Source organism: Struthio camelus, chromosome 4 (genome assembly GCF_040807025.1).
Source record: "Struthio camelus isolate bStrCam1 chromosome 4, bStrCam1.hap1, whole genome shotgun sequence".
In the NCBI taxonomy this organism is placed as follows: Eukaryota; Metazoa; Chordata; class Aves; order Struthioniformes; family Struthionidae; genus Struthio; species Struthio camelus.
Genome location: NC_090945.1, coordinates 12,864,511 through 12,891,089, shown reverse-complemented (window position 1 = coordinate 12,891,089; position 26,579 = coordinate 12,864,511). Strand labels below are relative to the sequence as shown.

General features: G+C 39.9%; 1 protein-coding gene across 2 annotated transcripts in view; it reads left to right on the top strand.

Annotated features, from left to right (window-relative positions):
* The window catches only part of GPRIN3 (GPRIN family member 3), a 160,751-nt gene that overhangs the window by 55,260 nt on the left and 78,912 nt on the right, over positions 1–26,579 (top strand). The gene's annotated exons all lie outside the window — the stretch shown is intronic.

Genomic DNA, 26,579 nt, shown 5'->3' with positions numbered 1-26,579 from the left:
GCAGGACGCAAAAATCGAAGGAATAGGCAGACTGTAAGAGGGACAAAATCGCACTGCGGTGAGGCTGCTCAGAGGCCTCAGCGTGGCCAGTCATGGTCAATACTTTCAGAAGCTCAGAAAGGAGACGTTGGATTTAAATGATGCTAAAGAATAGTTAGAATTTAACAGAATCCTGAGTGTGTATGGGAAGAGATTAGAAGTTTGAGGAAAGATCAGCATTTCAGATCTTGGGATTTTAAAGTTCAGGGAACAGCAGGAAATCCAGACGTAAAAGAGAAAAGGGAAGAGAGAGTTTTGTTTTTTTAATATTTGTGTGGAGTGGAATGGATAATACGCCCCAGCAGTAGTCACAAAAGACCATTCCCATGTCTGAAGCTGCCAGTGTGCAGGACAGTGGAGAAAACACCGGAGGGACCCAAACTGAACAGGGGCCGACATTTTAAAATTTACAACTTTACTACTGAAACTGTGACTGTTGACTATTGGAAGTCCCCATGGTGATTGCTCTTACTGCCCTCAGCTAATAGTGTTTTGTGATGTTTGTTAGTGTTGTGTTCAGACTTTGCAAAAACACTTAGACTGTACCAAGTACTTGAGCTTAAGCAGTAACTTAATCATGACCTAGGAAAAAAGGTGTTTAAAAGATTTCTGATGGCAGGTATTTACTTAAAATAAAACTGAGGAGCCTGTTTTTGGCTACTGAAGCAATACAGCTTGGACCAAGTTTTGACAGCAAGGGTAAACACTAACAGTGTCACCGTGACACTATTAAGTGAATGTATTTTTGGAGCATGCTGTCACTCAAGGTGAAGATACGTCATCTTATGAATAACTGATTTTAGGGGTCCCTTGATGGTTAAGATTTATGAAATGTTCTGGAGGAAACACCTAGGTTATATAACCAGAAGAGGGATATAGCCTTGAGAAGGGAGTTACACAATGAGAATAGGTTTGATAGCTATGTAATATTTTTACTTTTGCTTAGATTTAGCTTTGGTTCATGTTTTGAATTTCAGGAAATCTGAGATGGATATAAGATTTCCTGGGGCTACCAGGAAGATCATTCTGGATAACTGCAAACATTTTAGTGCAGTGGAAATTCTTTAAAGTTCATTTAAACTTAAAGTTAATTTAAACAGGCCCTAAGGGGCTTGTGGTTTCATAGGCTTGTCTGAACAAATAACAGAGAAGTATTGAATTTCCTGGCATGAACAGGAGATAACAAACCTTATAGCAGTGGTTTCCCATCAGACCGCAAATTGCTGTGTTGGTGTAGGGCAAAGGCAACCAGACTACTTTGCTGTTTGCCAGTTTTCAGGCTACTTTGTATCAGCCCCTGTGATACACTGAAATTGCTACATTTCTGATATAACCCTACCAGAAAATAAACCAAAATTTTTATATAGTCATTTTGTATAACTAGTAGGCACCTATATTATACCTTTCTACCTTTGTGTCTATCACCGAGTTATAAAAACTCTAAGAGGCTTAACTAATTTGAAACTTACTTCAAGTAACTTTTATTTTACCGAGCAATTTTCTTTTTTTTTTCTTTTTTTCTTTTTTGGTAATACTGGAAATGATTTAAAGTTTATCTGTCAGCAAAACCCCAGGACTGTGTTTATGATGTCTTGTTCAAAACATGTGATGCTTGCCCACTGTGTTTAATAAACAGCCTGCACCTGTCAGTTGTTTCCGTTGTTACAGGAAAACTTAAATGCATCCATTGGATAGAAATATTTTTCTATTGTTCAGAAAGGTATAACTTAGTAAAATGATGGATACATAAAACAGTATCCTGGGAGTGTGATGGCTAAAGTTTTTAAATGTACTTCATAATTAGCACTGTAGCTGCTACTTTATAGTTCTGTGCCGCTGCTGTGAGTTACAGTAGCTGGTTAGGTAAAATTTCAAATCAAAAACTTTGGTGATAAAGCAAATAAAGACTTGCATGGTAATGTGAAAATGCTGGAGACATGCTTAGTGCAGGTTTTATTCACTGTAATCCATACTGGATAATAGTCAACAAAACAGAATTTTTACTGTTTTTTAAATTTCTGATTTATTTCAAACAAATTAGATATGCTTTCTTGCTCTTTGCTTGTTTCTTTACAAATTAAGGAAAGCTTCTCAGCTATTCTGTGAAGCCTTTGTGTCACCACAACAGAACAAATGTGACTACAAGCAGAGAGATAAAAGCAGGCATGGCTTCCCACAGTTCACTAGCTTGTTCAAAGAATAGCAAAGGCCTCTTTTTAAACAGTATCTGGTCCTCTGGGCCTGGTGAGCTTGCCAAGACACTGACATGCTAGTATGTGTGGTTTGAGCTGAGGCAACTAGATCTTAGTGCGGAGATACTAGAAGTTATGGGAGTCTCTCTGAGGTCTCTCCTGTCAAACTAGAGCCTTTTGTAAGTCTTGCTAGACCAGCGCTTCTAGCTACTCTTCAGTCTCAATCTTTGTAAAGCCTCTGACTGAGACCTTTGTGCAGTTACTACCTGAACAGATTTGTCTGGTTAGTCTGAATGTTACCCACAATCTTTACACTGCATTACTTTATTTTTTTCCCCCAAGGAAAACCAGAGAAGCAGGATAAAGAAAGCAGATCTCTTCCACTGCAGTAAAGCTAGTTATTCTTTTTGCTGAAGAGCTGAAATTCAAAGTGCTGGGGAGAGGGGAGGGAGTAAGGGCTATAATGTGGTAATAATGTCTGTAAACTGAGAAGAAGAAGTGATGAGGAGACAGAAGAATGAAGCAAGTAGGATATGAAAACAACTAGGGAGATTACGGTAAGAGTTAACGTTAAAAAATCATAACCTCAGTAAAACTGGCTATGACAAGATGGCAAAACCAGCAATGAAACTCAGAGATGGAGATGTCTGAAATGTAGGTCAGGAGAGAAGATGTGGCAGAGGAATTGATTTATCCCTTAATGGATATCAGTCATGAAGTCAGGAGATAATCATTATCTATTCATACAGCCCCTTCTTAATTTTACCTCACTTTCCGTATGGCTAACCTATTTGCTTATCAAGGTAGATTGGCTTCATTCCAAGACTTATTTGCATGCCATAAAATTACTGGCAAGAAAGCTTTTTTCCCCATGTTAATTATTCTCTTGAAAGGACTGTTGCTCTACATACACATGTCGAGAGCCTGGTTACTGATAGACTTCACACAGGTGGCTAAAAGAGGGATAAAGCCAACAAATTATTGAGAATGTGGTGAGATTTCTGATATGATTAATTCAGATTCTTTCCATGCAGAATGTCTGGCCTGATAATTTCCTCAACTGAATTAGTATGAAGCCAGCAATACCTCCAGCACAGTGTTTGGAGGTATACTATTAGCCACCTTGTGCAGATGGAGAATACGGGTCATTATTTCTCCAAATTACTGCTGAAGGGTATTCAGAAAGGTAGAAGTGCCTTCTTTTTAATGAGTTACTCTCCTGCTTGGCTAAAATAGTTTCACAGCTGGATCCTTCCCCAGGTAGGCATAAATGTAATAAATTCAAAATCTTTAAAAGACAAGCAATTTTCTAATAATGATAGACAGAGGAAGTCAGAGGGCAAATACTAATGAAATACCAGCGATATATTGCAATATGTACCATTACCCTGCTGTATTTCTCACCTTAAAGTAATACTGGTCTGCAAGAATTACTGGAGCTCAGTGGGGTTTTTTACCCCAGTATCTGGATACTTTCCAGCATCTTCTGCTTTTCCAAGTCTTTGGCGAGCCCTGTACTCTAGTGAGACATTGTGTACATGCAGAAGAACATTAAAATAAGACTTCTACCTCGCAGCTAAAGGAAAGAAAGGGATACTTTTTTGCAAAAGTGGGAAAAGTCTTTCAGCTGGAGCAGAGCTGTCCCGGACTAACAGCATCAAAGTAAATGCACCTCCACTAACCAGCAATTTCTATCTATTCCACTGAAGAGCTTCTGCCCAAAATTGATAGGTATGAATGTTTCTGTTGACATTTCTGGATGGATGAATACAACTTGACATTTAGCACAGATTTAGTATCCAGCACTGTGTAGCAAAAGAGCTCTTCTGCTTAGTGGTAACAAGCGAGCGCCAAATGCCATTAATATCACAAGGAAACATGAAAGGAACAAAGTTTTTCTTAACTGTACCAACTGTTAAGACTACAATTGCTACAAGATATCAGTCATGGCAGGGAAGGCTATTTTTAAAAGCTGTTTTTGTAAGAGCAGTAGGTATTTTATTTGAGACTTTATTTATATAGTTTTAAAGTTGCTAGGACATAGTATCCAGCAAAAAAAAATCCAGACACATACTTTATAGCTACACTCATGCTTCAGTAACGAGGTAAAATGTGGGCCACATTTTGATAATGATTATGTAAAATTACATAGACTGGGAATCGTAACAGCAATTTCCTGAAAATTTGACACAATAAGGGGTGTAAGCCAGATTAAGACTGAACATCCTGTCGTTCCCCTGAATATACACATTTGAAAAATATGTATCTGTAAGCTTGTACACGCTGCCATTACTAACTACAAGAAACGGCTCTTGATTGTGTGATGCGTGACATCTAGCAGAGTGCCACAAGCAAAGAAGTGTCAGGTTGATAATAGCCCAAAGAGGCAAATACTTTGCACAAAAAGAGTTTTTAACACCGCTTTAAGAGAGTTTTACACAGTTCATTTTGCTAAGGCCTTTACAAGCCAAGTTACCTCCCCAAAAGTGTACTGCCGTAGGGTGTTTTCCAGCACACCTGTGACAGCTTAGCATACATTTGGGGCCAGTTAAATAACACTCACCCTCACACAGCTCCCCCGTAACAGACCTTTTAATGGCGACGGAGCTGCCCAGCCGAGAAAGTTCCAGAAGGGCAGACTATGAGGGCCTGCCTGGCGACAGCCAATCACTAGGTGCCACGAGTACTCCAGCCAATCAGAGCTGAGAAGTTCCCCCCTATAAATAACGGTGGGGGGGGGGGGGGGGGGGTTAGGAGAAGAAGCAGTCATGACCTTGAGGGAGGCAGTTGAAGCACTGAGGTGCTGGCGGGTCCTGTTTTGTCATCATCTTTGCCCTGTTCTGCGTTTCCCCCTCCCCCCCCCCCCGACAGTGAGGTGATGTGAGGAAAGCGCTGTGCTCTGGGATGGCGCCATCATCCCCACAGAGCAGGGAAGTCGTGTCTGCCGTTAATGGTTGCTGTGACAGAACGTGCTTTGGTGTCCGAGACCCTGCTATCTCCACACGGTCGATTTGGTTTCAAACTGCAGCACTTCTAGTGATTACAGGTGAGTTAGGCCTCAATGAGCTTGGCCTTTTGGGTAAACCTGCAGTTGTTGTATTCTGTCTTTTCCTGTTATAAACAAAAAAGTCGTATTGTTCACCTATTGTCGTAGTCGTATTGTAACTTGAGAAGTCTTCACAACAGAAGTATGCTTTGGCGGATTTAGCATCTTAACTTATCTGTAATTGATGCATTCTCCCCTTAAAGCAAACAGGGTTGCCCACACAGTGTACTTTGCAGTGTTGTCAGGCATGTGGTTTAAGATATTTTGATGCTTTTATGTATGAATCGTTCAAACACAACCCGGAATTTTTTGTAATTGTGTCATATAATGAGCTTCTAAATCCTGCTCCTCAACTCTTAAGTTCTTACAGGGTATATTCTTTTTTATTTGAGGAACCCAGACAGGAAACTGGACTTTGCTGGAACGCTGATACTCGAGCTTAAACGCATCTCCACACGCTTTTGTGACCCTCAATTCTGTTTCAGTTCAGAGTCATTTGAAAGAAGGCTGGCTTAGGTGTATGTTTGGAGCAAACTGGCACAAATGTTGAAGTCCTCTAATAATATTATAATAAGTCCAAAGTGTGGTTGATGTGGTGCTATTGAGGAGAAGTGCTTGTATGACTCGTGACTGATATTTGCTTACTGAAAGAAGCAGTGAACACATCTCTGCTGGAGACATTAAGGCAAAATTACATATTCAAGTAATACCTGTGTTGCTTATAGCTAAGCTGCTTTGTGTTGTGACTCAGAAAGGAAGAGAAATTCTACACAATAAACTTGCGAGATTATTACCATGTACAAAATACTGATATAAGGCTAGTAAGTTTTTAAGAGTGCACATGCTTTTTAGGTTTAGTGGGAAGTCCAGATTCAATACTGAATGTGGTGAGGCTTATTGAGTCAGGAATGCTACTGATTTCCTGATTTAGTGCCCGAGTCCTGGACAAGACAGCAGAAAGATTTGGTGAAATCCCGTGGAAGTTTAATACCAAGGCAGTGAACGGTTTTACAGGAAAACAAAGTGAACCGTAGACAAAGTCACTAAGGTAAGAAACTAGGACGAGTTCACAACTGTGTTTCTCCTGTTGTAGTCCTTTACAGAGGTCCCTGGCAATCAAATCATGATAGAGATATAAATTCAGCTATGGAAAGCTGCTTTAACCTTTGAGCAAAGCCCACTATAGCCTTGAAAGTTGCTGGCACACTATCAAGCAGATGTCATGGGCTTGCCCTAGTATAGTGCATCTTCTGAAGAGCTGCTCTTGGCTCTTCCAGTGAAGAAGCTTGTACCCTGTCAGACTGCACTTCAGCTGAGCCTCGCTTCTCCAAGGTGGCCTCCTAGTGTGTCTGAGACACAGCACAAGATCAGTACTTGAAGGAAAAACAAAACCTACCACAGAGTGATGTGGGATTTTGGCCAGCAGGGAAAGAAGTTCACGAAAACCCCTAGAGCTCTTCTGAGGACTTGGTGCCTGTTACTGGTTTACTTGGCTTTCGTGGTGCTGTTCCAAACAAAGTTTGGATAAGTGGCGGAGTGCAGGTTACCTCAACTGCATAGAATTGCAAATGGTCACTCCAGTTAGTAGTTATAGAATTACAGAACTATAACTGAGAGCAGAATTTGGCTTGCATTGCTTACTGGAGAGCAAAGAGAAAGGAGGGAAAAGGCAGATAAATGGCAGTAAATAAAGCCTCTTGAAGGCTGATGAATATAGATTGCCACTGTTATTGATTCAGGTGTAAGGTTATGAAATAGAATGCCAGAGAACAAAATCCAGAGAGATGGTAACCAGCCTTTCTGGCTTCCAGCATAATTTGGCTTGATAAAAAGAAATCCCATTTGGTCTATAGATGTATCTTGATGAGAAGTAGAAATAAAAATCTATTTCGCAAGCACTGCTTGTGGGAATGGAGGGTTTGCTATTTTATACCAAATCTTTCTTGCTGATGTCTATGAATACTGATGCTTAAGTCTTTGAAAATAGTCAGATAAATTCTCATTTGTTTCTATTCTGGTGTTATTTCTGTCATTATCTGTGGATGTGGAGGTAGCTGGCTGGGAAAAAGTACATTCTAAATTATGCTTCTTTCTGTACTGTCATGTAATTATTAACTCAGTTTAATGAGTTTCCGCTCTTCTTAGGCCCATTACCAACCTGCTGGAGAATGACAATAGGTTAATCTCCATCTTTTTAAAAAAATGTTTTAGATTTATAGTAGGTTAAGAGCACCAAATAGTAATTTACCCTTCTGAATGACAGTGCTGGTTATTACAGCACCTAATTCTCACATCTCTATCCATGAGTCAGAACTGTAGCTTGCCACAGTTCTTTCTCGAGAATCTACAGGGAGAAGTGTTTTGGGAATAATGCTTTTTAGTAATTATCAAATGGGCCGTATTTTGTCTGTCAGCTCTTCCAAATTGGTATGAATTTCTTCAACTGCCTGCCAAATTTACTTTATTGTAGACCAAACATAGGTATTAACTACAGCTGTGCAGCCCCAGGGCGTGTATGTTGTTGGCTGGGTTAAGCGTAGCTAGCCTTCAATAAGATTGCACAGGTACAAATTTGAAAAGTGACATTGCAAGAATTAACTGATAATTCTGGTAGGTGAAGTGAAAGAAGTGCATCTCATCCGATCTTAGAAACAGGAACTCTGTGTAGCTGACAGAAATAAGAGAGTAATACTGTAGTCTTCAGATACAAATGCACAGCAAACATGCAGAGTAAGAAAAACTTGTTTTGAGTTTTTTTGTTTAGGTGAGTATTTGGGATGTCGCTTCTGTAAGCTGTAGTGCAAAATTTCTGTTTGTTTTGACATACTACAGGGAGGTTATATAGTGGCATTGGCATATTTCTAGATTTGCTTATGAGCAATGAACTAAACCTCTATAAATGCAAAAGTAAACATATTTGCCTGCAATGAATAAAACTTTCTCTATTTCTCTTCTGTCCCTTTCAAGAGGGAATTTGTTTTCTTTGAGAACCTTCACTTGCACTGATAGGCTTTTTCCAAAAAAAAAAAAGTAGGGGGGAATGTCTTATGCCTTATGTACTTTTTCCGTCTATATTCTCACTTTAGATCTATACTCTCTGTAGACAGTGTGTGTGTATGTATCTTGTCTACACCCCCCCCCACACACACCCATTGTGATTCTCCAGTGACTTGGAAGTTGTATGACGTGGCCCACGGTTATATTCTTATTGAAAAGCCGGTACAAATTGTAAGGCTAATATATTACATTTCCATTTTAATATCCTGCTCTGAATTTTTCTGCATCTCAAAGGCCCCCCAGGGCTCTGCACAGTAAATTTTCTATAGTTTCTGTAATGAACTGTTCTGCCAAAAAGTCGCTAACCTTGTAGCAGTGTGTATCTCAGATCAAAGGGGGATACTGAGAACCTTTTAATCAGCCCCACCTACCCTACCCCCAGAGATTCTCCCAAGAGTGCATTCATCTTGTAAGTTAAAGTAGAAATAAATAATTTGGCATAAACTGTTACTTTTCAACAGCAAAAATCATCATCTTTTTGCCAAATTTGGTCTATGTCTTCCCCTGCCCTTAGGTGAAGGGATGGGAGGGTTTTCCCCCCCCTCAAAAACTATGATTTATATCTGAGCTGATGTAAGTGACTAAAATGCTAATTAGGTGCTAGCCTAACAGAGCTGTGCTCTTTATTAGTGTAGGCAACCAATTACGTTATTCATATGTTGCCCCAACTTAGGAACAGGGTTTACAGGGAAGGCCTAGCTGGGGATTGGGATGAAGAGAGGTCTTTGACCTTATTCCAGCATAGGTCTGTCTGTGCCAGACTGTTAGTGTTACATTCTTTATGTAACGTTGACCCTTTACATAAAGGGTCCATGGGGTGAATCAGATTCTGATCCTGGCAAGCGTAAGCTGAGTGGTATATTGTTCCAGGGCAGGTTTGTGGTCCTGTAAATGGCAGCAATATCATAGCAGCATTTGGACCCATCTTCCTGTCAAGGGTAGGAAAGGCACATAAAGAGGTCAAAACCCTTCTGTAAGTCAAAGTAAAACTTCTAGTAAACCAGTAGAGAATACTTGCATTATTTTCAACATAAAAGTACACATGTACTTATCAGTCATGGCCATGTCTCTATAGAAATAGAAAGAAAAAAGAAACCACAAACTACATTACTCCCTACAACTAAATTACCAGTCCTAGTTCCCCTGATGTCCATCCGGATCAAGGACTACTCTGACAGGGGTATAACACCTCCCCCCCCCCCCCGAAGCCCCAACTCTTCTGCCTGTCCTTCCTATTATAAAAGGATGCTGAGGGATGGATGTTTGCTTGGGTGCCATTCCTAGCTGAGTTGAGACAGAATTTGGTTCTGTATCTGGTAAGTGTTTCTGGCTCCCATGGTTCAAACTTAGGCTATGTTCCCTGGAGGGGTTGGACCATTCAGTTGCTGTTGTTCAGGTCCCGATTCTCCTACCTACCCCACAGGTGCAGTGGATCTACTCTAACCCTAGAACAGGTCCTTTAGGAAAGCTGAGATCCCAAATCCCAGAATTTGGACGCTCTTTTGTGTATATAAAATAAAACCTGCCCCAAACTTTACTGAAGTCAGTGAAGGAGCCCTGTTGCTGAAGGGGGCTTTGGATAAGATTAGATTTTCAAGGCAGTAGTCTCCAAATGGATGGACTTGCTGGTGGGCATGTTGTACAGGGCATTTCCTCTCTTGGCTACCTATAAACAGTGGATTTAACATACCCATTTATTTTAGCTGCTGGCAAAAGGTCAGTAGATCCTTCCTTTCATCTAAAGGAAAGAAAGCATGAAGAGACACTATGATTTAGCCTTTCTATAGCTGCATTGATCATAGCCAAAACGATCAAATGCCTGCGTTCACATGCAGTATTCACTTCAAGGAGAGATTACTTTTTTCTCTTGCCTTTTACATGTGGTTGTGCTAACCAGTATTTTTAACATAGTTGTTTGATCATTTCAACATTTAAAGATGAGATCCAATTCAAGCCGTGCCAATTAAATGCAAGATGAAAATTCAAGCTTATTAAAAGGGACTTGTTAAAAATCCAATTTTCTTATTTAATATACAGTTTCAGATGCTAATCTTTCAGGATTTTCAGCACCTTCTGAAGACTGTATAGCACTGACTTTTTTTAATTGTCCAGAGAGCAGGAGTTGACAGCTTAGCCTGATGGCTGGTGCCTTTCACTTGGGAGTGGGAAGGGAAGACTGTGCTCCTCATGTAGAAGGACCTCTATTTTTTTGATCTAAATACCCTACTTGCATTTCACAGTGGCAGTTTGGATCAAGGTTTGGAATTAGATGTACACCCTGAATGTAACCAGTTTCTGTGAAACTAAAGTGAAAGAATTTCTTTAATTAGATGTTTTTAAAGGAAAGTTACCAAATAAGGAGAGTAAATGCATGTACTTTTCTAATGAGTACGGCAACCCCTACTCCATTGTAAAAAGGTCACAGGAATAGCTGACAGAATAATTCCTCTCGGGGAGAAAAGAGGCAGAGACTTATATGACATTGTGTTGATACATATCTGTATATGAATGAGAGAAAGCTCACATCCCATAATGAAACTGGATAGAGTTATGTGTTTTTATGCACAGTAGAAGAAAAACAAGAGACAAAAGTCCTTGTTACTCAGCTAAATTTTCTGAGGCAGTAAACTAGTACATTCTAGAGTAGTATCTTAATAATATTTTTCTGTAACTAATTTCCTTTTTTCTCCTGTAATAGTTTTCCTTGTATACTTCTCATGTACGTATGCAGTTTCTGAGAAAAGACTGGCATTTCTGAGTCTTTCAGGACAGGATTGGATAATTACTTTGGAATTGTATCACTTGCTTGGCCTCAATAAGATGGAAAAAAGTGTGAATTCTGCTTTTCTACTATTTTTTCCAATTTCCAGCTTTTCAAAAGCTATGCATTGAATTTGAATGTAGAGAGAAAAGATCATACTGCAGGATATGTGATTATCTAAGTATGTGTCAAAGTTTGCTGTGCACATTAAAATTAGGATTAGTGGCTCTGCATCGGTTCTTTCAGAGCCCAGCTTCCCCTAGAGATGGAGAGAGTCTTGTCAGGCTGCTGGGTAGGTTCAGTCATTTTATTTTAAAGTTCTGTTGTGATTCAGAGTTTTTAAAAAAAAAAAAAAAAAAGAATTCAAATATCTTTCTGTTTTTATGGAACATGTCCACAGAGCTTGAGACCAGGTAGTTACCTCCCTTTCCAGTGTCAGTTGACTGCCAGGAATGAGTGATGACTCATTACCTGTTGAGAATAAAGGCTATACAGAAACCAAGATACAGATCTGATCCATGTCCTATGGAGTAACTGTGATCAGTGTCAGACTTCCTCTTCAGTTCATGTTTGACCTTTATTGTCATTCCTCTTGATCTTTCCAAGAGCAGTGTGTGTTTAGTATGGTGTTAATGAAACATGAGGAAGATGGCTGAGTTGAATATGCTCCACTTACCTATGTCAGCCACTCTTTCAGCAGGCCATTCATAGTCATGGCTAACGGAAAACAGACCTGCAGCTGTGACTTTGAGTCAGGTGTGCTTGTGTTTTCCAGTCTTTCCACTGTCCATTTCCTTCCTGCGCAAGAAAACAGGAGGAAATATTTTCCTCTTTGCTGGCATGCTTGAAAGAATATTTTCTGCAATTCTTTTGGAATATTTTAGAACCCTTTTTCACTAGATGATGGACCTGAAAGCTGCTGAACTGCAGCAAAACATATGTGCAGATACTTAAGTTTAAGCATGCATTTAAGTGCTTTGAGGGATCAGGGCTGTTGTTAGCAGCCTTTTGCTGCACAGAGGACAAAAGTCCCCAGTCCAGCAAAAGAAGCTTCAGGATTAGGACACTGGCTCAAGAGCAGTCTGAGGAATCAGATGTGATTCAAGTGACCACACAACAACACTATGCAGAAGGAACCTTTCTTGGTGTTTTTTTAAACTCCCTCTCTTTCTGCAGTGTGCAAGTGTTCATTGCAGAGTACAGTACTGAAGCCTCTGCTGTCTCAGATGAACTAGGAGTGGATATTTAGTTTCATTTTTAAAAGCTGTGGATTTCCCAAACAGATGAGGACCTGCGGAAGCTATGAAAAAGGGAGGCATGAGCTTTATGTTCTCCTGTGTTAAGAGATTTCAGCTGTTTCAGAACTCTTCACCATTTTTCTTCTTCCTTCTCTCGTTTTCTGACCCACCTGATGCTGTCAACAAATATTTTCCATGTGAACACAGGATAAGAATGTCTATCATAAACAAAATTCCTACGTTTTGTCTCTTTTCTTTGGTGGGTTTTCCACCAACTCATTTTACTGAAATGAGGGAGTAACAGGGGCTGTCATAGAAATAGGTAGTAACCTTTGACTGCAAAGATTGCCTTGAACTCCATTGGAGATCCTAGAAATTCTTGCTGAACTGTAGGAATCAAAAGTAATTCACTAATACAAGAGCTACTTATATCCATGAACTTTTTAGGAATCTGTTCCAAAAGCCTGCTTAGGAGTGTCATTCAGGACACCTGAAGAAGCAAATATATGGAGAAAATAATTAGTTTTGGAGTTTGACCTGAAATTATTTGTATAATGTATTAATACTTAATGTTTTGTGTTAATTTCTTCAGCATGCTAAGGCATACAGATTATGACTGTCTTATTTGACTTAACAGCATTAGAAAGAAGTCAATCTAGTACGTTATTTTAGCATTATACATTTTTGTTAACTAGAGAAGTGATATTTACTTACAGCACAATTTAAACACTGAGTACCTATTCCCTTTCCTAGTACAGGACAGGAAAACACACGACCATACGTCCTGGTACTTAAACCGCAGGGACGAAAAACAGAATTGCTCTCAGGAACACCACTGAAGAAAAATTATGTAACTATATTAGCTAGAATTAATTGGGGCTCCTGTAAATCATACCTTACTGGCCTAGTCAAATGATACGTAGACATACGCAGTCTTTGAACAATTTATTGATTCTAAAGACAGTATATGTCTTCCTGTCCTGTATCAAGGCAATGCGCTGAGCTTCATTGAACTACAGTGTTTTAAAACTGAGTAACTAGTTAAGGTATCAGAGCAAAACAAGTGTTGTTAAACCCAAAAAGCCATCTATGAGAAGTTAGTTAAATGACTTTGCATTTTGGTATCACTTTAATGAAATGTCTAGCTTCTCAGCCTGCATTATTTTGAGTGTCCTGCATATGTCAAATGTTTCTTCTGATTAAAAGCTTAACTGCCTGCATCTACATGGTTTACAAGCCTCGAGCTGCCTTCATATTTAGCTGGAATCCTAAGTCTGGTACCGAATTCCTGGAGCCGAAACAATTCTTTACCAAATATATATGTCAGTCATGTAGCCCAGTGGCTCCTCCATCACAGTGAGGGCCCCTTGGTGCTCCTACAATATTTTTATCACTGTTGATCATAATCATGTTGTGATCCAGCCTATCCTCACCTTTCCCTCCTAGCCCCAGCTATCTAATCAATGAATCCTCTGATTTGCAGAGAAAGGGATCCAGTTTCAGAAAGTTTTGAAATAAAATATTTTTAACTCCCAACCTGTTTCTCTCATGACAGAATTTTGTAGTTATAGCACACTTAACGTTTTGTAAAACTGTTTAGGGATTTCACATGGTTACCAAGGAGCTAGAAAGATTAAAAAAAGACTTTTCTTTCTTTTTGGAAGTGTAAAAGAAATACAAACCCAGCAGGGAAAAGAGAACAAAATAAAAAAAAAAGTTATACAGAGCAGCACAGTGCTTAAATACATGTAAACGCTCTTCAGATGTAAAAGAAAGCAAATAAGGGCTAGATTTTGCTGTGATTGAGTTTTTCCTATATATTGGAATGTATATTGGAGAGAATGGTCGGTTCTCCTTTAAGAAAGAAAACTGAACTGGAATGTGAAATATGGCTTGTTAACTATAACTGCAATGAGTACTTTCTCCCTTGTCAAATAATTTGGAACTTTGGTTCAATTTTGCTAACAATAGCATTTTATCTCTGCAATTTCAGTGTGTTTTACTTTGTTTTCATTTAACACTGTAAGAAATGTCCAGTAATGTTCTAGGAACAATTTTTGTAGAGTATTAATGAAGAAAAGGTTATTGCAAGAGTTCACATACAGCATGGTCTAAGAAATTAAACATGGCGTCTCCATCTGCAGACTCTGAATAAGGTGTCACCTTTATCCATGTAACAAGCTGCTTTCTGAGGTTCAGACATCAAACTTCTGATAAAGGCACGCGAATAAACAGAGGAATGGAGAAACTTTCGTGAAAGACACAGTAAATGTTAAAGCAAATTGAGCAAAGTACAAACTTAACTCAGTCATTATTACACTTACTGCACCAATCAGGGAGGATATCTATGGCATGATGCGCCTCACTCAGTGCTGGATGGGGTCAGTGTTCAGCTTGTATGGGACACCAAACAAGGGAGACATCCATCATAGAAATGCTCACAAGTCATGCAAGTGCAGAGGCATAATTCACTGATGATTATGTATTGCTGTCCAGTCCTTAGATAGAAGTTGCATTGGAAATCCATAGTATTAATTATTTACCAGTAGTCTCTGGCCTACTGAAAGGTAGCTAATTATGAGATTAAAAATAAGGCTAATTTAGGTCATAGTTCAATGAAAAATTAAAGCCAGTGATTATGCTCTTCATGAGATCACAGCTTTGTTCCTGAGTAGCAGCAGACTGGCGTATTGACCCTATACCTTTAAGAGCAATTGAAGTTCTGCATATATTTCGGTAGAAGCAAGAGCCCTTTGAAGAAGGTATTTTCACTAGCAGGCACTGATAACAAATGTTTTGGACAAATGAAACAGCCCTATCAGCCTGGACTTGTCAGAAATCTGAATTATTCTTCCATAGTGTACCAAGTAACAGGATTCCGTAATTTATTTTTAAAAGAATTAGCCTCAGTTTCTACTTACTTTCAGTAAAGTAAATATTTTGTAACACCTCATAATATCAGTTGTTTCCTTCAGCTCTGCAGTTACTCCATGAGTTTTCCCCTGGCTTCGCAGAATTGCTGCTATCAAATATTTTTTAGCTCAAGAAAAAGAGGTTTAATAGATTTTACAAATGATTCCATACAGAAAGGCTATTTTTAATATTGCACGTAGTGTTTTATAAGGCATATGATTTTAGGGTCCTCATAAGTATCTGAAGAACGGCGAATAGAATAAATGAATTTCAGGGAAGACGCTTCTCAGCAACAGGAGCGTTCTCTTTCAAAGATCATTACTACTTTCAGTCCTGATCTCTTCTTTGACTAGTGAGCTTTCCATTTGCTTGTTCCTGGGGAGAAAAGTGCATGCATCTGGGTCATTGTTTGGATGAAACCAAGCTGCGAGATACTGGAAACATTGTGATATCAGAACTGATACCTTAAATACTCACATTTCCATTTTGTCTGTAAAGTTCTTTCCTCTAGACTTGAGTATGACCTTAAATTATTTTCCTTTTCTGTTATCTGGAGATGGAAGTTCAGCATGCATTTTTTTTCTTTCACCAGACCCGTGTTTCAGAATGTCAGTTACTATCAATTCACTGTTACTTTTATTTATGATTCAAAACTGTGAACCGTACCTCTGCAAAAGGCGATCTTTCTGCCTTTAAGTTTAGAGTGGGTTATTTCTATGAAGCTCGCGTTAGATGCAGTAACTCCCATAGCTCCACTGACTGAGTTACTGTGAAGCAACTTTTGACATATTTATGTAGTATAATATTTTTCACTGACTTCTGATTCCTCTCGCTTAGTAGCTGTTAAGTGAGAGCCTCTGTGCTCCCAACAGTTCAGGTAGCTTGAGGGAGCTTCTACTCCTTTTTACTAGCCTGTGAAATTGTATCAGTCCAGGAATTCTTCCTGCTAGCAGGCCACAGCAGTTAATGAAGACGGGCAGGAAGAAATGAAGGAGAACAAAGCTGACATGAGGCACACTGGTTATGGGATGTGTGCTGGGGAAAGAAGCTGACTAACCAGTTCAGACACTTGACTTGATTGTGGCATTAAAGGATGTGTGGTTTTTTGGTTGGTGGTTTTCTTGGTTGTTTTAATCTAGGGAGAGGGAAATAGTTCCAGGCATATGAAGCAGCCTGGAAAAAGGGGAAAGTTATAAGCCAACAAAGAAAACAGGAAATGCCAGGGTACAGAAGTATGGGCAGAGGCTACAGGAACGAGGGAATGAATATATAGCGATAACTCGAATTATAAATGAAGCTGTGAACATGAAGTGTCAGAGTTTCCTCTAGACTAATTGTAACAAATTAATTAGTTGGAGAGAAGTTATGTGAAATTCTGCCAGCTAATGACCTGGCTCTCACAGGAGAGTACTGATTCTTGTTTGAAAAGCAATACTATTAGAGATGATGCGTGTTTCTGCCTTCATTTAAAAATACTAACTTTATACTTGTTTCCCTTTGTAATGCAAGCTGACAAAATGATAAATATTTTCCTTATGCTTCTTAAGCACAAAGGCTCTGACATACAGTATTTTGTAGTACAATCATTCCAATAATTCTGTCTTAGTTTTATTGTTATCAGTTTTACCAATAATAAGAATCTACAGCACTAAACTAAAAGGCAGTCTGTAAAAACATTGCCATTTCACAGGTTTATAAGAATATACTACTTAGGTTTTGATAAATTTGTGATGACTTCAATTTACAGTTATTTTCTACCATCATATCTCTGACTGGAATGTCATCAAAAGTAAATTAAAACAAATCTATGCTTTTTTCCACAAGTGCAAGAGCACAGGAAACAGATGATTATACCAGGTATCTACAGTATTTGGAGAGGCATGTCTTGCCCACACTAGTTGGAGGGTATCCTGGAAGGGAATTATAAAATCAGTATGCATCTTTTTTCCTGTTTCAGGACCTGTTACCCTAAAATCTTAGCTGGGACAAGACAGAGGTAAAAATGTACCTAAAGCAATCATTTCCCCTGAAGTATGAAAAGACAGCGGTAGTTTTCTATTTTCATGGTCATACAAATGAAATATTAGGTGAGAATTTGTGAACAGACATATTACTTAAATGTTGGTCTAGTACACTTTGGCTCAAGAGTCCCTGCACATTGCTTTGTTTTCCTGCAGGTTTGTAAGCATGTTCTTCAGAGATCCTGCTCACACTCTGTTACCACCTGCTGTTCACAAGTGAGTGAAATTACTCAGTTAACCTAGTATCTGGGAATCTTTGTACTGAGTGCTAAGCTGAAACTATACAGGGTGTTTGAGCAGTGGTGTCAGGCCATTGATATCAGTGGCAGAATTCCATTGCGTCATTTCAGTGTGGCACAGGAAGAGCTTATGCTAATATTAAGCTAATGCTGTGAATAATTGCTGCCCACACAGAGAAATGACAAGCATGGAGATGCTGATATTTTTATTCTGGGTTTTCCTAATGAAACATACTTAAATGGGTGCTAATATCATCATCCTGAACAGTTAGGATCTTGCTCTCTCCAAGATTTCTCATCTGATATGTATACTATGATTTTTTTCTTAAAAAAAAAAGGTTTTACTATCAAGGCTATTGTTTTCTAATTTTGTGCCCTTAAAATATCTTAGCAAGAACAGCAATGCTGTTTGGATAGGAGTCAGCGAGACGGGAAAACAAACTTTCGTGAGTCCTCCTTTTGTGCCAGTGGGGAATGTTCATGCTGTAGGGGTAGAGCCCAGAGTGAACTGGGAATCTATGCAGCACAAAGAAATGCATGCCTTTTCAAAGGCAGCTGAGTGGTGAATGGATATAATGGATCAAAAGAGAGCTATGCCATGAGGCTACTTTTCTATAACCAGTATAGAGACTCATTGAAGAACTGGGTAATAAAGTAGGGCACAGAGACCTAAAACAAAGCCTGTTAAAATGTACTAGATGGTATCAGCTCCCTTTTGGCCTTAACTTATGAAAACAACCATCGGTAAATATTTGGGAGCTTTATTCAATGGATTTTGTTTATTATAAGGTGGGAGAACAGGTTCTCCTCTCATTAATGTCACTGCAGTTGCTCAGAGGGTAGTGCTCTTCTCGGGTATCTTGGCACAGATATGAATTAATGATTTAGTGGGGCCTGTTCTATACTCTTAGTGATGTAAGTGAAGGAAACTCTTGGTTGAGGGAGTTTTAAGGATGTGAAAACTAGGAACATGCTAGCAGAATCCAGCATCTTGAGAACAATGCTGGAATCCAGACTAGAAAGTTTAAAAAAAAGTCTGCGATCTTTTGAAGATTGCATCACGAGTCACATATTCCACTGAAAATCTCAGTGTCTCTAATGACAATCAATGAGCATCCCAGTATCTATCTGAAAAAGTCACATTTTCCAGAGATTCTTGTCTCATTTGCAAAAGAGGCCCCAGGAGCTTTAAAATGTTTTCCTTCAATTGCATATTTTTATTCAGCTCTACGTTTATTCAGTGGGGAACCTGCTGTCATATGATTAAGGAAGTCTTAAACTGCCACACAGGAACAGTTTTGTAATTCTGAACTTCCAGCTTAACTGTACTCATTTTAAAAATGTGGTACAGGAGTGCCTTTGAGCCAAATCAGAGGCATACTCCGTGATTAATTTTTTTCCAAAGGTGCTTACAGCAGCTTTGTGGGCTGTGAGCACTTAGGGACGCTATCAGCAAAATGTCTAAGCGCTAGAGAGTGAAGTCTGGTCTTTCCAGTCTAATCTTTCCTGCTGCTATTCTAGACTTTTAATTCATCATTGAGTTTATCATCACCTCTACTGTCTCCTCTGAAAGTGGTTACCAAAATGTTATTGTTTACTAGGACATCCGCACATCTTCTAAGTGGCATTAGCTGTCTGGTTTCGTCTGCTCCCTGGAACTGTATTCCTATCTCCTGGCCCCTTTACACTCCCTGTTTGGATGCGTGTAGCCGGCTGAGATGTCTTTTACACCTTTGGCTTTCTTACCACAGTTCAGCAATTGGTTTTCTTAAGCAAAAAGGGCAACAGTGAAATTACCACACAACAGGCAAAAGTTCTGTTGTCTTAGAGCATATAAAATGTATTAGGAAAAGCAAGAGGGAGTTCTCTCAAAACCCATGTGTTCAGTCAGCAATGTTAGCTCAGCTTGGTCTGATAACGGCTAAGTTAGATAAGGAGACCTTATAGTTACAGCGAAAGAAATGAAAGAAACCCTGTCCTCTGTTACTCTTACGGTCTCTCTCTTTGTGTTAGCATTGTAGCTCACTTTTTCCCATATCAGATGACTCACTGCTGTAGGTCAGCCTTTTGGAAATGTGAAGCGGAGTTTTCCATTTTCAGTTAGGGCCTGATCTGGCTTTTCATGAAGATCATCTGCAAAATTAATAAAATGATTATTGATGCCTAGATGTATTAATGAGGTCTTCTCTGAGAGACAGAGCAGGGCTGTTGTACTTGCTCTCAGCTGTGCATCAGTGGGAGAGGCACACTGTAACTGCGGAGAGAAGCTGTTGTGGCTTGGCCATAGAGCTTGTAGGGCCTAACCCACTGCAGCGAAGGTACCCCAGGAAAACTGTCAGAGGGCAGCCTACTGGGCAAACATCCTGAAACCTTTCGTTCTCTCTGTGCCTACCATCTCAGCAGGAGTCACAGAATTCGTGTATAATCCTGGTTACCTAGCACAACAAAATAGCTGCAGCCTTCCCTGTTCTGAAGGCTGACTCGCATGTTCTTGTGTGCCCCTTGCTGAGGGGTGAGGAAAGGAACATTATTGTTTGGAGATGTTAACAGCACACCTGAAAAGTATGTAAGTGTTGTTACCTCTGCTTCACAGACTGGGAAACTGTGGCGGAGAGAGAGATTAAAAGGTGAAATGATCAGTTGAGTTTCAGTGAAGGCTGCAGCAACTGGTAAGTTCTGATAAGTGGGTCATGTTTCTAGGTGCATGGAAACGACAGAGTGAGTCCCTGCGTTGGTTAGGAAAATTTTCGGCCCGGCTCTGCGCTGCCAGGTTTGAGAGAGGTCGGACTATGAGCTGGTACAAGGTAACCTGGGTTCACTTATAATCAGAGCACCAGATGAAAAAGATGCCTTTTGAAACATGTCTGTGTATGATGGCAGTTTGACAAGATCACCATCGGCTGGTGTGTAGCCACAGCTTAGGTACTTGTGTACAGTACTGTGCCTTCCATGTTACTTCTGTCTTTAGATCTACCTAGGTCCATTTGATGAGGCAAACAGCAAAAGCTGGACTCCTGTGCTGTGTCTCAAGAACCAGCAGAGATCCCTAGTGTCATCTTCCTTTTGCTAGAAGGCTAGACTTGATGCAGCAGCCCAGTTTAAAGTGTGTGGAGGGATAGTAATTAATGTTTTTGTTTTTCTCTGCCTTGTTTAAAGGTTTGGCTCTAAGACAAAAATTACTGCATGCAAAAATGACAGGCAGACAAAACAGGCAGCTTGGAAATGACCTGATAAAATGTTAAATGAGAGAGAACAGTGCTTTGAGGAGCCCATAGGTGCATGAAACCTGACTGCAGTCCATCCTTTGTTTTAGGAGATTACTCTGCAGCTAATGTAGCCCTGACTGTAGCGTTTAGATTTCTTTCTGCAGATCTAGATGCAGTGAAGCGGTGCATTTTCTTCACAGGAAGAAGCTCTCTGTGCAGTGGTCTATGCTAGCTGTTTTCCTTGCTGCTACCACAAAATTCCACTAATGGGCCAACACTTTCGTTTTCTTTGCTGTATTTAGATGCCTATAAATCTGTGCTTAGTTTTTGCACAGGAACCTGTGGGCACATAGTATCTTTGAAAATTAGGCTGCCCCACTTTCCTTAAGTCCTCGATCAGAATTGCAAGAGCAGGCCTGTGGCTCCCTGGAGCTTTCCTGAGCCTAGGGAATGCTGGAAGATAGGATACTAAAAAAGAGAAGGAAATTCTCAGTATTTAAAGATGCTGCAAGTGTCACCTTCTAGCACCTTGCAATTTTAGTAGGTAATCCTGCTAAAGATTTCCTTGGAAGGGAAGTCTGCAATTCCCCTTCCTTATGGTAGTGCATCGAAAAAATTCGAGAATCAGTGTTTTCCTACCATGGTTGCATTTAGCTTGGACATAGAGGAGGAGGGAGATGCGAAATTGTCATGTGGGTTGCACAGATGTCGAAACCAGAGTGCTTCTATGGTTGATGCGTAGCTTCTACTTTAGCTTTGCTATAATTGAACTTCCATGGAGAGATGTCACAGACTTGATATGGATTTTGATTCTGCCTCATGTGACATTTTTAGTAGCAAGCTAGGGAAACTACTACAGAACACAAAATCAGCTGGGAAACTCTGCACGGGGGATGTGGTGGAGTAAGCACCACTGGAATCTCTGTATGCTGGCAGAGAGGCATCCATTACAGTGACACAGATGCAGTTGTCCATGTCTTGAGGCTGGAGGTGGACTAGCTATTTTAGCCTAGATTTTCTGTGCCTCTATGGTAAGGATTAGCTGCAAGAAAAAGGGTAAGGCAGCAGAGCTAAGAGGTCTGTCTCTTTCTCCTGAGGCAGCTAAACAGGGCAGTATAGCTAGCACAGCCACATGGGCTCCAGCTCCAGGCTGAATTCATTCTCCTAAGGACTAAATTCCTCCCCAGGACAGAGACTTAGTATCCTCATGGACATCAGTGAGAGCTGTGCAAGCACACCTGAGGGCAAAAGATATACCCACTTAATCTCTCCTGTAATGTTTATTATCCATGACTTTGTAAAGGATATGTTAGGAGGAAAAGAGCAAATGGAATAAAGGCAATTTTAATGGCTGCTGGGATGTCAGTAAGACACAAATGCTCCAAATGCTGTCTCCTTGTGGCACCTTCTGCCAGCAGCAGTTATCAGATGTAAGAAGTGGAACTAGAGTTTCAAGTTACATAAATCATATGAAGGAAGTAAGCCATTTATGTACCGAAGATTTATATTACTCAGTGATCCCTAGGGATGATTCAAAGACTTAATCACAATTAATGCAAAAAAATCAGAGTTTGGGTTTCTTCTTTTTAAACACCTTTGACTGGAGGGAGCTAGAGTTTGGAGGGTAGAGTGCAGGATCCTAGGCTGGATACTTTTAAGATATTTAACTTCCAGAATGTGCATATCAGTAATCCAAGATATTTGGAAGCTAGGAACCAGTCTGCTCGTCTTTCGCTAGCTCCCATGCTTGTGCACTGATATGTGAGCAAAAATGAAAACCAGGATCCATTTAGAAAAAGAAGGCAGATGTCAGATGTGGGTTACAAGAAGTGAGAATGGAAATGCTTGGGTTCAAATCTCTGGAGGGTATCAATCCACACTTGGAATAATCAGTTTCTGTGGGTTATGACTTCATAATTCTATCCTGCGTGACATTTGACTCCCAGGTACAGCACTATGGTAAACAATAATACTACAGGACATATAGGATTGATTGTGGATAAATTAGATAATTTTGCTTGCAAGGGGGCAATGCAGCAGGCTGCTGTGTGTGCGTTTTTTCCTTCACACCACATCTTCTCATAATATAGCAAGAAAATAGTGAGGCAAAATGACAGAAGCTGGTCTTCTGGAGGAAGAGGTGAATTTTAATTGGCATCTGAGCTGACCTGCGCAAGTAAAATATCCAAGTGATTCATGTTCCTTAACATGTTTATCCTCACAATGAACCCTTTGAGACAGGAGACAATCTCCCTATTTTACAGGACTGTGCTACAGAGAAGTTGGATTACCTCTCACATTTACTAGATAGGGGCCTGCTGTGGATTGACAGTATTTTATTGTTCTAATGATGTTGTGGACTGAGTAAACAAACCTTACTTAAAGCATTCAAACCTCCTTCTGCCTAGAATTCCTTGGGCATCCCTGAAAGATACAACTCCATGGATAACTATCCCTATGGAAGCAGAAACAGATTGCTGCTTTACATCACTGAACTGTCACAGCTCCAGTATGTTTATATACAGTGATAAAGTGATGCTTTGGATTTGGAATGCTATGCACTTGTCTCACAAATGGCAAGATGGTGGGAGAGGATAAAATCTGTCTTTATAACATCAACAATTTGTTCTTTCTGTAAGATCCATGACCTCCAAATACAGTTCAGGCAGCAGTGTTAGAATAGAGAATAGATTCTGATTTGTCATCAGAGGAACAAATTCTCAAATACACTTTCAGTCAAGTCGTCATAAATTCTAGTTGTGTGAATTCCCCTGCAAGGCAACCAGAGTAGAATCTGGTATGTACAGATTTTCTATTTTATAGTGACACCTACAGTGTTAACAGGAAAATGCCACTAGCAATAACAGTCATATCTAGCTCCTTGCCCATTAGGAGACATGCTGATTAGCTTTGAGGGCAGGCTGTGAAGCAGCACAATGTGTGATCAGTTGTTAGCCTTGAAGAATGCTTTCCAAAGAGCCCTAATTCACCACAAGCTGTGTGGCTTACCCACAGGTTGGATTAAGAGTTAACTCTTAATCACTCTGTGCTACTAAGCAAGCAAGAATTTCCCTTCTCTGCTCCCTGTGGTAGGGTGAAAGCACATCTCCTTTTGAAACAGTGTGGCTTCCAAGGCTTCATTTTAGCTTGGATTTCACCCTTTGGCTATTTAATTTTAATGTCTATATGATTCATGTGTCTTTAAACAAGATGATGTTTGAACGGTGAGGGTGAGAATAAGCAGCTACTGAAGATGTGCAGTGCAGTCTTGTGTGTTGGGAAGCTGATAGTAAGGGATTTGACTTCATTGTCTATGTCCCTGGCATAATTTATCTGGAATTCCACACGCTATTGTGTTTATATCTCTTGTGAGCTTTCTGGAAGTTTTGATATTTAAAGAAAAACAATTTTTTTGTCTTTCTGGTTTGTTTTTTCCTAACCACGTTCAATCCTGACCTCTATAACGTGCAGGTTATAGAGTCCCTCCTGGAAGGGAGGGACTTGTTGCCAGGTCTGTAACAAAATCTTCTTCTCTGCAGACAGGTGTATTTAGAATATGTTTACATGTTGTCCCCAGCTGTAACCATACTATTCAGGTTGCACCTTCTGAGCTGTTGTGGGTGTGTAATCTCCCAAGATATTTCAGCTACAGATAAAAATGGTGTATGCTACACTCTTGCTAGCGCTATATTTGGTTATATTTACTATTCCTTTTGGCAGATTTAATTCTCAGTGTAAGCATTGAGACATACATCTCTTAAAGCTTCAGGAGTGTCCCATAGTACTTAGACTTCAGTAGCCTGTAATTTGCAAAATAGGATAAACCAAAAAACGTTATCTTTTGATATTGGTGGGAATATTATGCGTTGTCTTTTAAAAGCCTGTTACAGTAATCACAAATTTGTGGTTATCAAAATAAATTGACAGGGAGAGTTTGGGTTTTGGCACGCTTTCGTTGGGAACACCCCTGAATGCAACATGTTCTGGATGCATTAGAAATGCTAGTGCAAACCTATACAAATGTGTTCTGTATTCTCAGCATTTCAGTGTATAAACTGGGCAACAGTATATAGACTATTTGCCCTTTTCCTTATTTTACTTCAAGATGCATGGAGTTTGCGCTAGCGTGTTGTGTGGAAAAGGTAATGTTGTTTTTTTCTCAAACTCACTATTTGATTCTAACCTGCAGAAGGTTACACAAATGAACAGAGCAATATAGACTTGCACCCTGTCATTCCTACAAGCAGCTTGGTTTTTATATTTTTTGTGGGCAGTACGGCCAGTGCATCACACTGATGACTAAATATGCTTTATTGAGACCAGGGTGTAGATGTGCATGGATATGAGCTGCAAATAGTGAAGATGAACAGTTTATCTGAGGAAAGGGGATGTTTCTTAAGGGAAGACATGGAAACAAAACCTCATGCCTGTTCCAAAGGTACATCTAATTCCCAGGAGGAGCTGATGGCTATGTTTCATGCTTACTAAAATCTTTTTTTTAAAGACTCAGTGCATGTCTTCCAATTTCCCTGCTTATATATATGTTATAATGAGCCTTTTGTGAGCAGTAGTAGAAACATATAGAAGTATATTCTGGAACAGGAATGACATTTTTCACCTTGCATGCTAGTATTCCTCTGGGAAGTGGAAGAAATAAGCAAGGGTTAAAGGAGAAGGAGTAGAGCTGAGGAAATCAGAGGTCAAACCTTTATAGCTGTAATACAATACAGAAATAAAACTTTTCTGGCCGATGTTGCAGACTTTGCTCTCTCACTGTGTCTGTGTACCAGTTTCTGATGTAAAGGTAATCTCTGATGCCCAGACGTGTGCCAGGTGAAGCACTTGGCAGTCTGTGGGCAGCAAGTTTGGTCCTGTGGCCTTGGGAAAGTCATAGATATTTGTGTGTGCACAGATATTTCCAGTTTCTTAAATCAATTATTTTATTTAAATTGTTTTAGACTTCTTGTTTTCTTCCTCCTTTTTTTAAAATCTGATTTATTTTCCTGCTAATTGAAGAAACATGGGTTGGTTGTTTTTTTTACTCTGCCTGTACTGCTACTTTCAGCGCTCTGCCTCTTTTGAAAATCCTGTTTGGTATAGTGGTCCAGCCTCCTGCGTGCAGAGGCGCTCATGATAGGAGTGCCTCAGTGTTCCCACCTCTCTTCAGAGGGTCCACATGTAATATTATTTCTCAGCTATCAAACAGACTAATAACATGAGTACAAAAGGAGCACATGTAGGAAAATAACTACAATGTGGCCATGTTAGAAAACATACACTCCTTGGGACAGGCTAGACAAGAATTAGTGAATGCTACTAGAGGAAAACCAGGAGAATTCTTATAAACTGCCATTGAACTGGGCCCTTTAATGCCTTTTAGAAGTATGCATTTGTCCATACTGCTCTCAAACAGTACTTGCAGGTGAGCAAAAACTAGTATGGTCAGTAGGGAATCGCACAACACAGTCGAGCAAATGAAGCGAAGGGCCATTTAGCACAGTATCTTCAGCATAATCGTGCATCAGTTATTGGTCTTCCAAACCCTCAGTAAAAGGAAGAAATTCTGTGGTAATTGCTTTTCATGAAATTTCCTTTCTGGAAAACTATCAGCTGAAAATTGGAGTAACTTCCTCAGAGTCACCTCTAGCTCAAGAAGTTGAGCTGCAGATGAGAACAGTGTCCTGTTGTAAGCGGAGCTGTGGTGGAGCTCAAGAAGTCCCCATATGCCTGAGTCGGGTCAGGAAAGGGTTTGCAGAATCAACTCTGTTTCAAATCGAAGTGGGGTGGAGCGGGGGAGTCAGCTGGCTCCTGTCACAGGAAGTTCCTCTTGCAGTCTTTCTCCCTTAGAGTTGCTCAAGTCTTTTTGT